General features: G+C 33.1%; 1 pseudogene; it reads left to right on the forward strand.

Moving 5' to 3' along the window:
* The first annotated feature begins 1,871 nt into the window (after window positions 1-1,871).
* On the forward strand, window positions 1,872-7,741 carry LOC120119523 (annotated as a pseudogene).
* The last annotated feature ends 4,145 nt before the right edge of the window (window positions 7,742-11,886 follow it).

Raw genomic sequence — 11,886 nt, forward strand, 5'->3', positions numbered from 1 at the left:
AGAATTGAGAATGAACCTTACTAAAATGATTCATTATTTCATGGATACTTTTGTCCAAAGTGACATGAATTATGTATTACCTAAAACTTTTATGGTAATAACATTCTCACTATTTTAATCAAATTACTGTAGGTAATAAATTATTACATAGTAATAATATTTTCCGTGAACCAAACACTCATTTACATTAGTTTTTGGGTGTTTTTGGAGAATGTCAGTCCCTTTCATTTGTTAGACATTAAATAATTTTCTCCCTTTAAGACAAAAATTCTACTGAAGTAATTTAGTTAGATAAAAATGGTCATTACTTTTATACACAATTATACGAGTATAAATTTAATTTAGTTTATGTTTATTTTTTTATTATGTTTCCAATTTTCTAATATTTTATAAAATAATACAATACATATAAAATATAAAATAAAATATATATCAGATTTTAATTTTTTTTTCTATTTAGTAGGTAGGCATATAAAATAAAAAGTAAAAAAACTTTTCTATATTTTGTTATTTATGTTTTTATTAATTTCGTTAAATAAATTTAATATGATATTCTATTGTATAAGCCATACACGTAATATTAATAAATTGATATGATATTTTGTTGGATATATTTTAATATTTTTATATATAAAAATAAACACATATTTATATTGATATAAATATTTTTTATATTTCCAAAAGAATTAAAAATAATAATAAATATATTCTTATGAACTTTTATTTAAATTTTTCACTGTAGTTTTGAAAAATTAACTTGTTAATAAAAAAATATATCTTAAGGATAATTTAATAAAATATAAATTTTTCTTATCTTATATTCCTTTAATTAAACATTGTAATTTTACATTTCTATCAAATAAATCAAACAAGATAATACAATATTATCAATAATATGTCAAGTAACACTATATTTTTATAATATTATTTCTAAATTAATCTTATATTTCGTGAATTAAACTATCTATAACAATCCAACATAATTATAGATACTAACATCTCATTTATTTCAAAATTCAACAACATCTTTAGATATACAACTAAATAATATGAATCAAATTATCTAAATAATTAAAAGAATGATTGTTATTCTTATAGTTTATAGATTCGAGCATCAATAACTATAACATATGTAATTGAACATTCATTGTTAAATAGTTAAAAATATTTAAAATAAATGTTATTTAATAATTATCTTAACTTAATATAAAAAAATATACACCGAATAATATTATTTAAATAGAAATACTTAAATGAGTTTAGTTTTTTTTAAATTGAATATTGTTTATCTTTATAATAAATTGGTATGTGCAACTGTTTATTATTTCATTAAAATAAAAAGAAACTAAAATTATTTATTTGTCAGGAGGTTAGAGATAACATGTCATTCAAAATAGACAATAGGGACAGTAAAGTAAGTGAGGTTAGCTGGTGAAATATAAAATGGTTAAATCTTAAGAAGGCCCTTAAGCTATTTCAATTTTCAAAATAAATCTTTATACTTTTATTGTACTCAAAGTTCCCATTTAAAATGATATATTAATTTGTATGTGTTTTATGATATATAAACTAAAAATTAGAGGCTCATTTAGATGCAGTTTAAGATATTACAAAATCCTAAGGGAGTATTTAAATTAACAAAGTTCAAGGTCCTTTTCAATATTTCAGCCAATATAGATTAAAAAAAATCTCTTGTAAGTTTGTCGGTTTGCGTGCAAATGAGCTCTCTTTCTCTCTCTCTTCTAGGCTCCCTACAGTTTCAAGCTCAGACTTTAGATCACTCACTGCCACTACCTCTCTCTCTCTCTCTACTTCTCTTTTGACAATATTTTTAAAATTTTTATTATTTTATAATTTGTTTAGGGTTTTTCTTCTTTCATACTCTGTATTCTTCTTTAAAACCCCTTTGAGCGTTAAAAATCTTTGCTTCGGTTTTTGAGACCATTTCTTCTTCAATATGTTTAAGGTTTCGGTTTTTCTTCACATTTCTGTGATGGGTTATTGCAGAAAACCAGCTTCCTTGTAATGGTTCTCCTTTTTGGCTCTCTTTTTTGAGAGGGGAAAGCCTTTCCAAGTTCTTTTCTTTATTTGGTGCTGGTTTGTTAAGGCTTCAACAGTTGTATACAGTATCGAAGCTCGCTTGAGAAGCCATTTCAGTGATATCGAGCTTGCGTGTTAGCTGTGTATTCCTTTTTTTCTTCTTCTTTTTTATGGTTTTTGAATAAAGGGTTCTTGTGGTCGTGGAAAACGTTTTGAAAGTTGGATCTTTGGTGAAGATTTTGTGAGCCATCATTGTTTTTAACTTAACCGGCTTGATCATTATCGCTGAAATACCATCCATTTGGCCTTTACTTGAGGCTGTTTTAATTCAAAAAGCCCTCGTTTTAGCTTATTATTTCTCCTTTTCTTACACTTTTTATTTCGTATATACCATACTGAAGGACGGACTTTACTAAGAAACTACACTATTTGGTTTCTTAAACCAAATCCTCCAAAACAGGCTGCTTTTTCATCACTTTTTCATATACAGAGAAAGATTGGTTCTTGGAATCTGGGGGTTTTTTTTAGCAAGAAATGGCTATGGCGGTGGCCCAACACAGGGTGAGTAGCAGCGGTAGCAGCATCAACAAACATTTTGATGCTGCAGGCAAGTATGTTAGGTACACAGCTGAGCAAGTTGAAGCTTTGGAACGCGTCTATGCTGAGTGCCCCAAACCAAGTTCCTTGCGTAGGCAGCAGTTGATAAGGGAGTGTCCCATTCTTTCCAACGTTGATCCTAAACAGATCAAAGTTTGGTTTCAGAATCGCAGGTACTAAAACTCGGCCTTGGTTTTTGTTTTTCTTCTTTGATTATAGTCGTTATGGACAAAAATTGGGTCTTTTTTTATATGAGTAGTTTCTGCTGTTTTTTTTTAATATGGGGTTTGTCATTGGAGTTTGCAGGTGTAGAGATAAGCAAAGGAAAGAGTCTTCAAGGCTGCAAACTGTAAATAAAAAATTATCAGCAATGAACAAGCTGTTGATGGAGGAGAATGATCGGTTGCAAAAACAGGTTTCTCAGCTGGTTTGCGAGAATGGTTATATGAAGCAGCAACTGCATACTGTAAATGTATCGTCTTTTAGTCTCTCACTCTTTGATCTTCTCCATATATACCCTTTATTTGCATTTTATGTTGAACTTTAGGTATTGGGTAGATCTTTGTGGCATGCCAATTTCTTAGAATTGAATTGTCTTAATTTGCTTCAAATTGTGTCTTTATTTTTTTGTTATCGGTCCTTTCTATATATGCACACAAGTCCACCTTATCACATTTCTTTTGCAATTATGCCACTTTATATTTTGTATTATTGGGTTATTGCTTTATGCAAATATGTGCATTTACTGTGTTTAACTTGTTGGCGTTTTGAGATTAATGCTATTTGTTTTTTGGATTTGCATTTCAGGCATCAGCGACCGATGCAAGCTGCGACTCTGTGGTTACCACTCCTCAGCATTCACTCAGAGATGCCAATAACTCTTCTGGGTAAGTTCAAATTTTAACTACAAAGGACTGTGTGTTTTGCATTATTTTTTCCCTAATAAATGCTTTGAATTTGTTATGTTCTTGGCAGCCTCCTCTCCATTGCAGAGGAGACCTTGGCAGAGTTCCTTTCCAAGGCTACAGGAACTGCTGTCGATTGGGTCCAGATGCCTGGGATGAAGGTTTGTCTTATACAGTTTTTATTGTCTATTCCTTTTTCGTTGATTGATATTCTGTATGAATGTAATTATATTATCTTTCTTGTGTCACAAATCAGAACTGTCTCTGAGTGTATTATTTTTAACTTGTTAGCCTGGTCCGGATTCGGTTGGGATTTTTGCCATTTCCCAAAGTTGTAGGGGAGTGGCAGCTCGAGCCTGCGGTCTTGTTAGTCTAGAACCTACAAAGGTATGAATTCTAATTTCGTTACGAAAATATTGAGACATTTATCATTGCATGGGACCTTGTCTAAGCAAAACATTTGAATTATTGTTTAATAGGTTGCAGAGATCCTTAAAGATCGTCCATCTTGGTTCTGTGAGTGCCGGAACCTTGAAGTTTTCACCATGTTTCCAGCTGGTAATGGTGGAACGATTGAGCTTGTATACACACAGGTGAAGAATGATCATTTATGAATGAATGTTAACTCTATTGTCTTGAGTAATGACTAAACCATGAAATTATTTAGATGTTTGCTCCAACTACGCTGGCTCCTGCAAGGGACTTTTGGACACTAAGATACACTACAACACTAGAGAATGGCAGTCTTGTGGTAGGCATGTCTTGCACGTAGTATTTATTAGTAGATGCAAATCATTTTATTGCATGAGTGTTTAAGTCATGATTGAAGGAGCATTTCAGTTGCTTACATGACAGTCATATCTTGAGAATAGCATGATTATAAATGCTGATAGGCTGTTCTTTTCCCCCCCTGTTTTCCAAGGTCTGTGAGAGGTCCCTTTCCGGTGCTGGTGCCGGTCCGAGTGCAGTTGCTGCAGCTCAATTTGTGAGAGCCGAAGTGCTTCCTAGTGGCTATTTAATTAGGCCGTATGAAGGCGGAGGGTCAATAATCCATATTGTTGACCACCTGAATCTCGAGGTTGGACTTCTGATTAGTAGGTACTTTTCAGACATCTTCACGTGTCTCTTGTCGCAATGCTAAATTTCTCGAGATCCCCATTGCAGGCGTGGAATGTGCCAGAGGTGCTGCGCCCACTGTATGAGTCCTCAAAAGTAATTGCTCAGAAAATGACAATTGCGGTGAGTAAATTCAGTAGTACATAATGATCATATATTAGTACAAATTATAAGACGAGGTACTGACTTAATTGATCTCTGCGAAGGCACTGCGCTATGCCAAGCAAATTGCTCAGGACAAGTGGTGAGGTGGTTTACAGTATGGGCAGGCAGCCTGCAGTCTTACGAACTTTTAGCCAAAGATTAAGCCGGTAGCTGCTAGATTATATTGAATTCTTTTCTTTATTTAAATTATGAATTTGTGCGAAGAACATGCATGTCTATGGCCATAACCTGTTTTAACGATGCAATGTGTCTATCATCCACTTGTAGAGGCTTTAACGACGCAATAAATGGATTCAATGATGATGGATGGTCAATTGAATGGTGATGGTACCGAGGATGTGATAATTGCAATTAATTCAAGGAAGACCCCGAGCAGCTCTTCAAATCCCACCAATGCTCTTTCTTTCATTGGGGGTGTCCTGTGTGCAAAGGCATCTATGTTGCTTCAAGTAAGTTCCATAAGCCCTCCCAAAAGGGGAAAATATCTTATTCTATATTTGGATTACATTAATAAATTGTGCATTTAGTAAGAAAGTTTCCTTATTTGACGTTAACTGCATTAAGTAAATTTTTAGTTCGTGAAGTAATGTGTCTATATACCTTGTCTTTTGTCAGAATGTTCCACCTGCTGTGCTAGTGCGTTTCCTGAGAGAGCACCGCTCGGAGTGGGCTGATTTCAATGTTGATGCATATACTGCCACGTCATTGAAGTCTGGAACATATGATTATCCTGGAATGAGACCTACGAGGTTTACTGGTAGTCAAATTATCATGCCACTTGGCCACACGATAGAACATGAAGAGGTATATGTTCTACAAATTTACGATACGTGTCGCTTATGCACTATAATTAATTTTAGAAGTGCATACTGAACTTACCTGAAATATCCTTTATTTTTTAACCATTCATACTCGCCTAGTAAGATTGATTGTTCTATTTTTGTTATTCCTCTTTTAGACTTTTCGTAAAATGGACTTCAACTTTTATTTTCCATTGAAACGTAGCATTTCGTGTGCTGCCTGGTAAGCTATGCTAATGCTCTATTTCTCATGTATCAGATACTTGAAGTTATAAGACTTGAAGGTCATTCTCTTGTGCAAGAGGATGCCTTTGTTTCAAGGGATATTCACTTATTGCAGGTGCTTTTCTCGCAATCCCAACTTGAAGTTTGGCTTTTATTTACATCTTTAATTGAAATATAAAACCCGACAGAGCTGTTACTATATCGGTTTTGTTTGTACATGTTTTACATGAAACCCCTACATTTGCAATCAAAATTTTAAACCTACAGATCTTTGACATGTTTAAAATAAATTAATCCTCCGTAATTACATTAATAGTAGTTTCCATATATAAATGTATATTTTCTTTTGTCTATATTGTCATCTTTACAGATATGCAGTGGAATTGATGAGAATGCTGTGGGAGCCTGTTCGGAGCTTGTCTTTGCTCCTATTGATGAGATGTTCCCCGATGATGCTCCCTTAGTACCTTCTGGATTCCGCATTATCCCGTTGGAGTCAAAACCGGTAAGGTTTCACCATGGAATAGGATAGACGAAACAAGTTATAGTATGTCTACCATTCGGTGAAACTCTGATAAAAAATGCTGTTGCCATAAAATTATGACATAGGAGTGCATTGTAAGACATGAATAGTAAATAAGCTAATCATATATCTACTTCCTGGTTTCAGCTTTTAATATTATTTGAAATTAATCTGAAGAATGGTTTTTGGATACTTGGTGTTATTATACAGTGTGACACGCAGAATTCATTAACAACGTATCGGACTTTAGATCTGACCTCAAGTCTCGAAGTGGGGCCTGCGACGAACAATGCATCTGGAGATGCTCCGTCATGTCAGAATACACGTTCAGTGTTGACAATTGCCTTCCAGTTTCCCTTTGATGGTAGTCTTCAGGATAATGTTGCAACCATGGCTCGACAGTATGTCCATAGCGTCATTTCTTCTGTCCAGAGGGTGCAATGGCCATATCTCCATCGGATTGAGCCCAGCTGGAGGTCCGAAGCTCACTCCAGGCTCTCCCGAAGCACTTACACTGCTCACTGGATCAGCCAGAGTACAGGCAAGTTGCGACCTAATTTTCATTTGCTCTGGAAGGAAGGTTTTGCCGAATTAGCTCATTCATCCTGCTTTCCATTTCTTTTACCTCAGTTATCATATAGGTGCAGAATTGTTGAGATTGGAATCACTTGGTGGTGACTCAATCTTGAAGAATCTATGGCAACATCAGGATGCAATATTGTGTTGTTCGTTGAAGGTACGCCAACAATTCCAACTATATACTAATCTGGAATATTAGAAACTCATCTTCAAACTTGGTTGAAACATGAGAAGTAATGATTCTATCTCCATGTTGCAGTCACTACCAGTTTTCTTATTTGCAAATCAAGCCGGTCTCGACATGCTCGAAACAACTCTAGCGTCCCTACAGGACATCACACTCGATAAAATATTCGACGAGTCTGGACGCAAGGCATTGTGCTCTGATTTTGACAAGTTGATGCAGCAGGTAAGAGTTCTAAACCTAACTTATCCTACTAGTGAAAGGGGATGCTGTAATTTCTCTTTGACTTCATAGTTGGCTAACGGTGGTTTGGATATAATGGACAGGGATTTGCTTACTTTCCTGCTGGGATCTGCATGTCGACGATGGACGCCATATCGTACGAACAAGCGTTGCTTGGAAAGTAGTCGAAGCCGATGAAGCACCGTCCATTGCTTGGCCTTCTGTTTTATAAACTGGTCTTTTGTGTGAAACATTTTACAATTTGTTCGACATCCATGCTGACTGGGAAGATATGAATGAACAAAGAATGTGAAATGGAACATTGTAGACCCTTTGCTCAATTTTTTAACCTTTGCGTTAACGGAATGATGTAATTTTGATTCTTTCCAGGGTTATCATCGTATGCCTGAAATAATGGCAGTCTATCAAACGGTCGGCCTATGATAGTCAACTGAAAACAATCAAAAACCAAAAAGAAAGGAACAAGGAAACAATTTCTTCCATCCCTTCTATTTTATCTTAATTCCTCTGCACGTCAATATTTCTTCGAACCCAAACAAAATGAAAACAAATATTATTTATTTTTATGTCAGCTACATTAATCGGGTTGATGATCACCGTAAAACAGCGTACAACATCCAAATTTTGATCCGTTTTAGGCAAGAAAACAGGACAATGAATCTCTATAAATAGGGTAAATTACGTGTTTTAATACTTAACTATCAATTTTGATTCGTTTTAGTTCTTAAATTTTTATTTTTTTTCAAAATCTTACCTATATCTTAGTTTTTGTTCATCTAGTTTTCAGCTTAAAATTAACGTTAAGTTTGAAAAAAATTGAAAGTTTAGGTATCAAACGGATTAAAATTGATAGTTTAGGTATTAAAAGCATTAAGTTTTTAATAGTAGAATACTAAAATGAAATAAAACTAAATGTTAGGTATGATTTTAAAAAAATTGAAAGTTTAGATACTCGAACAGACTAAAACAGATAGTTTAGGTACTGAATGTGTAGTTTACCCTAGTAAATAATCAGATATCTTTTTCTGAAATATTGATGATTTAAGATCATTTCAGAGTTTTACAAATATGAAATCACGTTAAGCCTAGATGAGAGTTGATAGAGACGTAAAAGGTAATAATAATTCATAGCATTTGAGGATCGAAGAGAAGCAATCCAGAGAGAGAGAGAGAACGCGCATGCGCGAGAGAGGCGATCTTCATAGTCAGACGAGAAAACGAAGCAAAAGGCTTTGATTTTTTATACAATATTAAGTAAATGTGGGAAAAGTCTATGGTAGGCAAACGGATAAGTCTCGCATGCCAGGTAAGCATATAATAGTGCAACTCAGCTTGCTATCACTCTCAATAACATTATAACGTTATTAATGTCGAACGAACAATTTGTTGATTTTGAAACTTTAATAAAAAATAAAAAATAATTCAAATATTAATGATTATTTTGTAATTATTCTTAAATATCTTATAAAGTAATCAATTGACTCGTTTGAATTGTACAAGGATTAATTTTCTCATTTTCTTTCTATAGATAAAACTTATTTAAATATAATGATTATTTGTGTAATTATTCTTGCTATGGTCTTTTACCTACATAGATACCCTATACTGAGGGGATGAATCATATGAAATCTTAAGGTAAAATACAAATAGTAATAAATAGGGCTGTTAAAAAATCTAATTATTAAGTTATTAATTTAAAAATGATAGAATCTAATTTGTCTTATTTTATAATTAACAACTGCCGAAAAATATTTAAACATAAAAAACGGGGAGACAAACCCTAATGTACCTATTTTTTTAAAAAAAATTGATAAAGATATAAATAATATTTAAATTGAAATTGAAAAAAAATAAACCTAATTTCAAAACTACTATTGAAACCAAAAATTTTAAAAAAAATTGATAATTTATCTAGTGTGACGAGGCACTAGGTCCCTTAAGCAAGGTCAGGGTTCGAATCCTGGCGTTTGCGAATGGAACAAAATGGGTTGGGAGGGTCGCCCTTGTCTCTGCAGTACCCGATTTGGATTAGTCGGTCAATAGATCGGATACCAGTGATTAATTTAAAAAAAACTACTAGGACTTAAAAAGTTATAACAGAAGTCGGGGAGCATGCATGTGGACTGTGACAGATCATTTAAGCTGTAGAGGTATACGTTCGATCGAGTTGAATTAGGTAAAAAATTAACTTATTTGAGTTGACAAATTCTATTTTACAATTCAAAATTGAGTTGAAACTTTTTGTGTAACGCCCCGAATCCCGGTTTAGGAGTCTTGGGCTAACCCGGGATGGGCCTTGAATTAATTCCTTAATTATAGGAAGCCTTGACCCAAGAACAAGTGGAATTGGTCATGGATTGAGCCCAATAGTGGTTAAAAAGGGCATTTTTAATTTGTAACAAAAATCAGAAGGACCAAGGGAGTAATTAGACTATAGTTAAAAAAATAAAGCTGAAAACCATTAAGAGTTGGTGATCTCACGACTGTTTGCTTCAACTTCTTTTCTTTATACCTTTGTCATTTTCCTCTCTCAAGCCTCTATCTTCTTTCTTCCTTCTTCATTCAAGTAAAAAAGGTGATAACTTGTTGATCTAACATGCCTAGTTAAGATTATGAAGGTAAGAATTAATCTACATCTCCTTAACTTCCATTGAAGCTCTGATTGACAAGTTTTGGTTAAGGATACCAATTATGGGTTTTGTAAGTTTAAGGGACCTTGAGTTTTAATCCGTTTTCAGTGATTTCTAGCCTTAGAAAGTGTCCCTAACCCTTCATAACCTCTAAATTCATTTAGTAACTTTTGCATTGATTTTTTCTTAGTGAGAGAAGTTGGAAAAAACTCCAAAACTAGGGAGAAGGAAAAACTTGTTCTTGATTGAGCTTTGGACACCATCAACCCTAGATACTCAGGTAACTCACTTATAACTCAATTATACCATATGTAGGTCATTTAGATGAAAGTGGTAGGTTGATGAGTTTGAAGCATTTCCATGTTAGTTCATGATTTGGGTGTTTCAGCATGTTTTCAGACCTATTTATGACCCCTAATATCAAATAAAATACTTAAATATCAGTTGGGGACCTCACCAGGCTTTGGGTAGAAAGATAGGATTTTCGAGCTAAAACAGGGCTTTTCTGTAATACCCCAAAAATTTAGATAATGACCAAAATGAAAATTTTGAAAGTGTAATGGTCAAAGTAGAAAATTGGGGAAAGTTTGAGGAATTAAGTGATAATTTCCTAAAAAGAATTTTATTCCATAAATAAATAGTTTACTCTTGAGAGTGGAGTTTTATAGAAATCATATTTTTGGATTTGGAATTTTAGTAAAGAAAAATTAGAAATGGTTAAAGCGGTAAGGAATTGGTAATTCAGATCGAATTGGAATTTTAAAAATTTGAAGGATGTTATAAAATGGTTGGAAATATATTTTAATATTTTAGATCAGATAAATTTGGTTTGGAAATGTGTAATATTTCAGATTTAACCGAAATAGTGGAATTTAGTGACTAAAACGCAAGATTTGACAAATTTAGGGGAAATTTCATAAATGAAAGTCAAAATAATTCAGCTTTGACTTTGAAATATGATAAGGATAAGTTGTCATGGTTTATGGTGAATAAGAAGATTCATTAAGGGTGATTTGGTCTTATCCCAATTAAATGAATATTATATTAATTTATAGTGGAATATAATTTAAACAAAGATGAAAATGCACCAACATTTCATCCAAATTGCTCATCTTCTTCTCCAAAGCTACGTGGGTTTTCTCCTAAGGTAAGAGAAAGCTTCAATTCAATTTTCAAGCAATTTCCTTGGGATTTTGAAAATAGAAAATTGTTATGCGATCAATATTGCATGATAATCTTGTTGGTGTTCAAAGATCCCAAATTTTACAATTTGTGTTCATATAAGGGATCATGAAATTGATGATGAATCTTGATGTTTGTGAGGTAGTAGATTCATATTCAAGCATGTATGATGATTAGAACATGTTTAATCTTGCTAGAACTTGTTCTTTAAGTTTCGGTCATAGATTGTTTAAGTGAGAAAAATTATGGAAAAATTATATAAGGGTTGGAAATGATGAAAGAAGTATTCTACAAGTTTAGAAAATTTGGGGACCATTTCATAACTTTTGAAAAGTTGGGGATCAATTCGTAAATTCTGGAAAATTGATGGGTTGTTGTGTAAGTTGTATATTGATGTACTATGTTGGAAATTATTGTTGGGAATTAAAATCAGTATTAGAATGTGAAATTTGATTATTTTTGGAAGTTTGAAAAGATTGGTGATTTAAGTACAACATTCGTATAGTTGGGGTACTTAAATGTAATTGTACCTTTGTAAAAGCATTTGAATGGTAATAATTTAAATGCTGGAACTTTTGGTATTTAGAATGTAAGTGACAAAATGGTGAAGGACCATTTTATATAAATTGGAAAAGTTGGTTCCAATGTTAAAAATGAATTATTAAGTATTGAGTATTTTGATATATAATGAGTTTCA

Source organism: Hibiscus syriacus, unplaced genomic scaffold (genome assembly GCF_006381635.1).
Source record: "Hibiscus syriacus cultivar Baekdansim isolate YM2019G1 unplaced genomic scaffold, ASM638163v2 tig00000991_pilon, whole genome shotgun sequence".
Lineage (NCBI taxonomy): Eukaryota > Viridiplantae > Streptophyta > Magnoliopsida > Malvales > Malvaceae > Hibiscus > Hibiscus syriacus.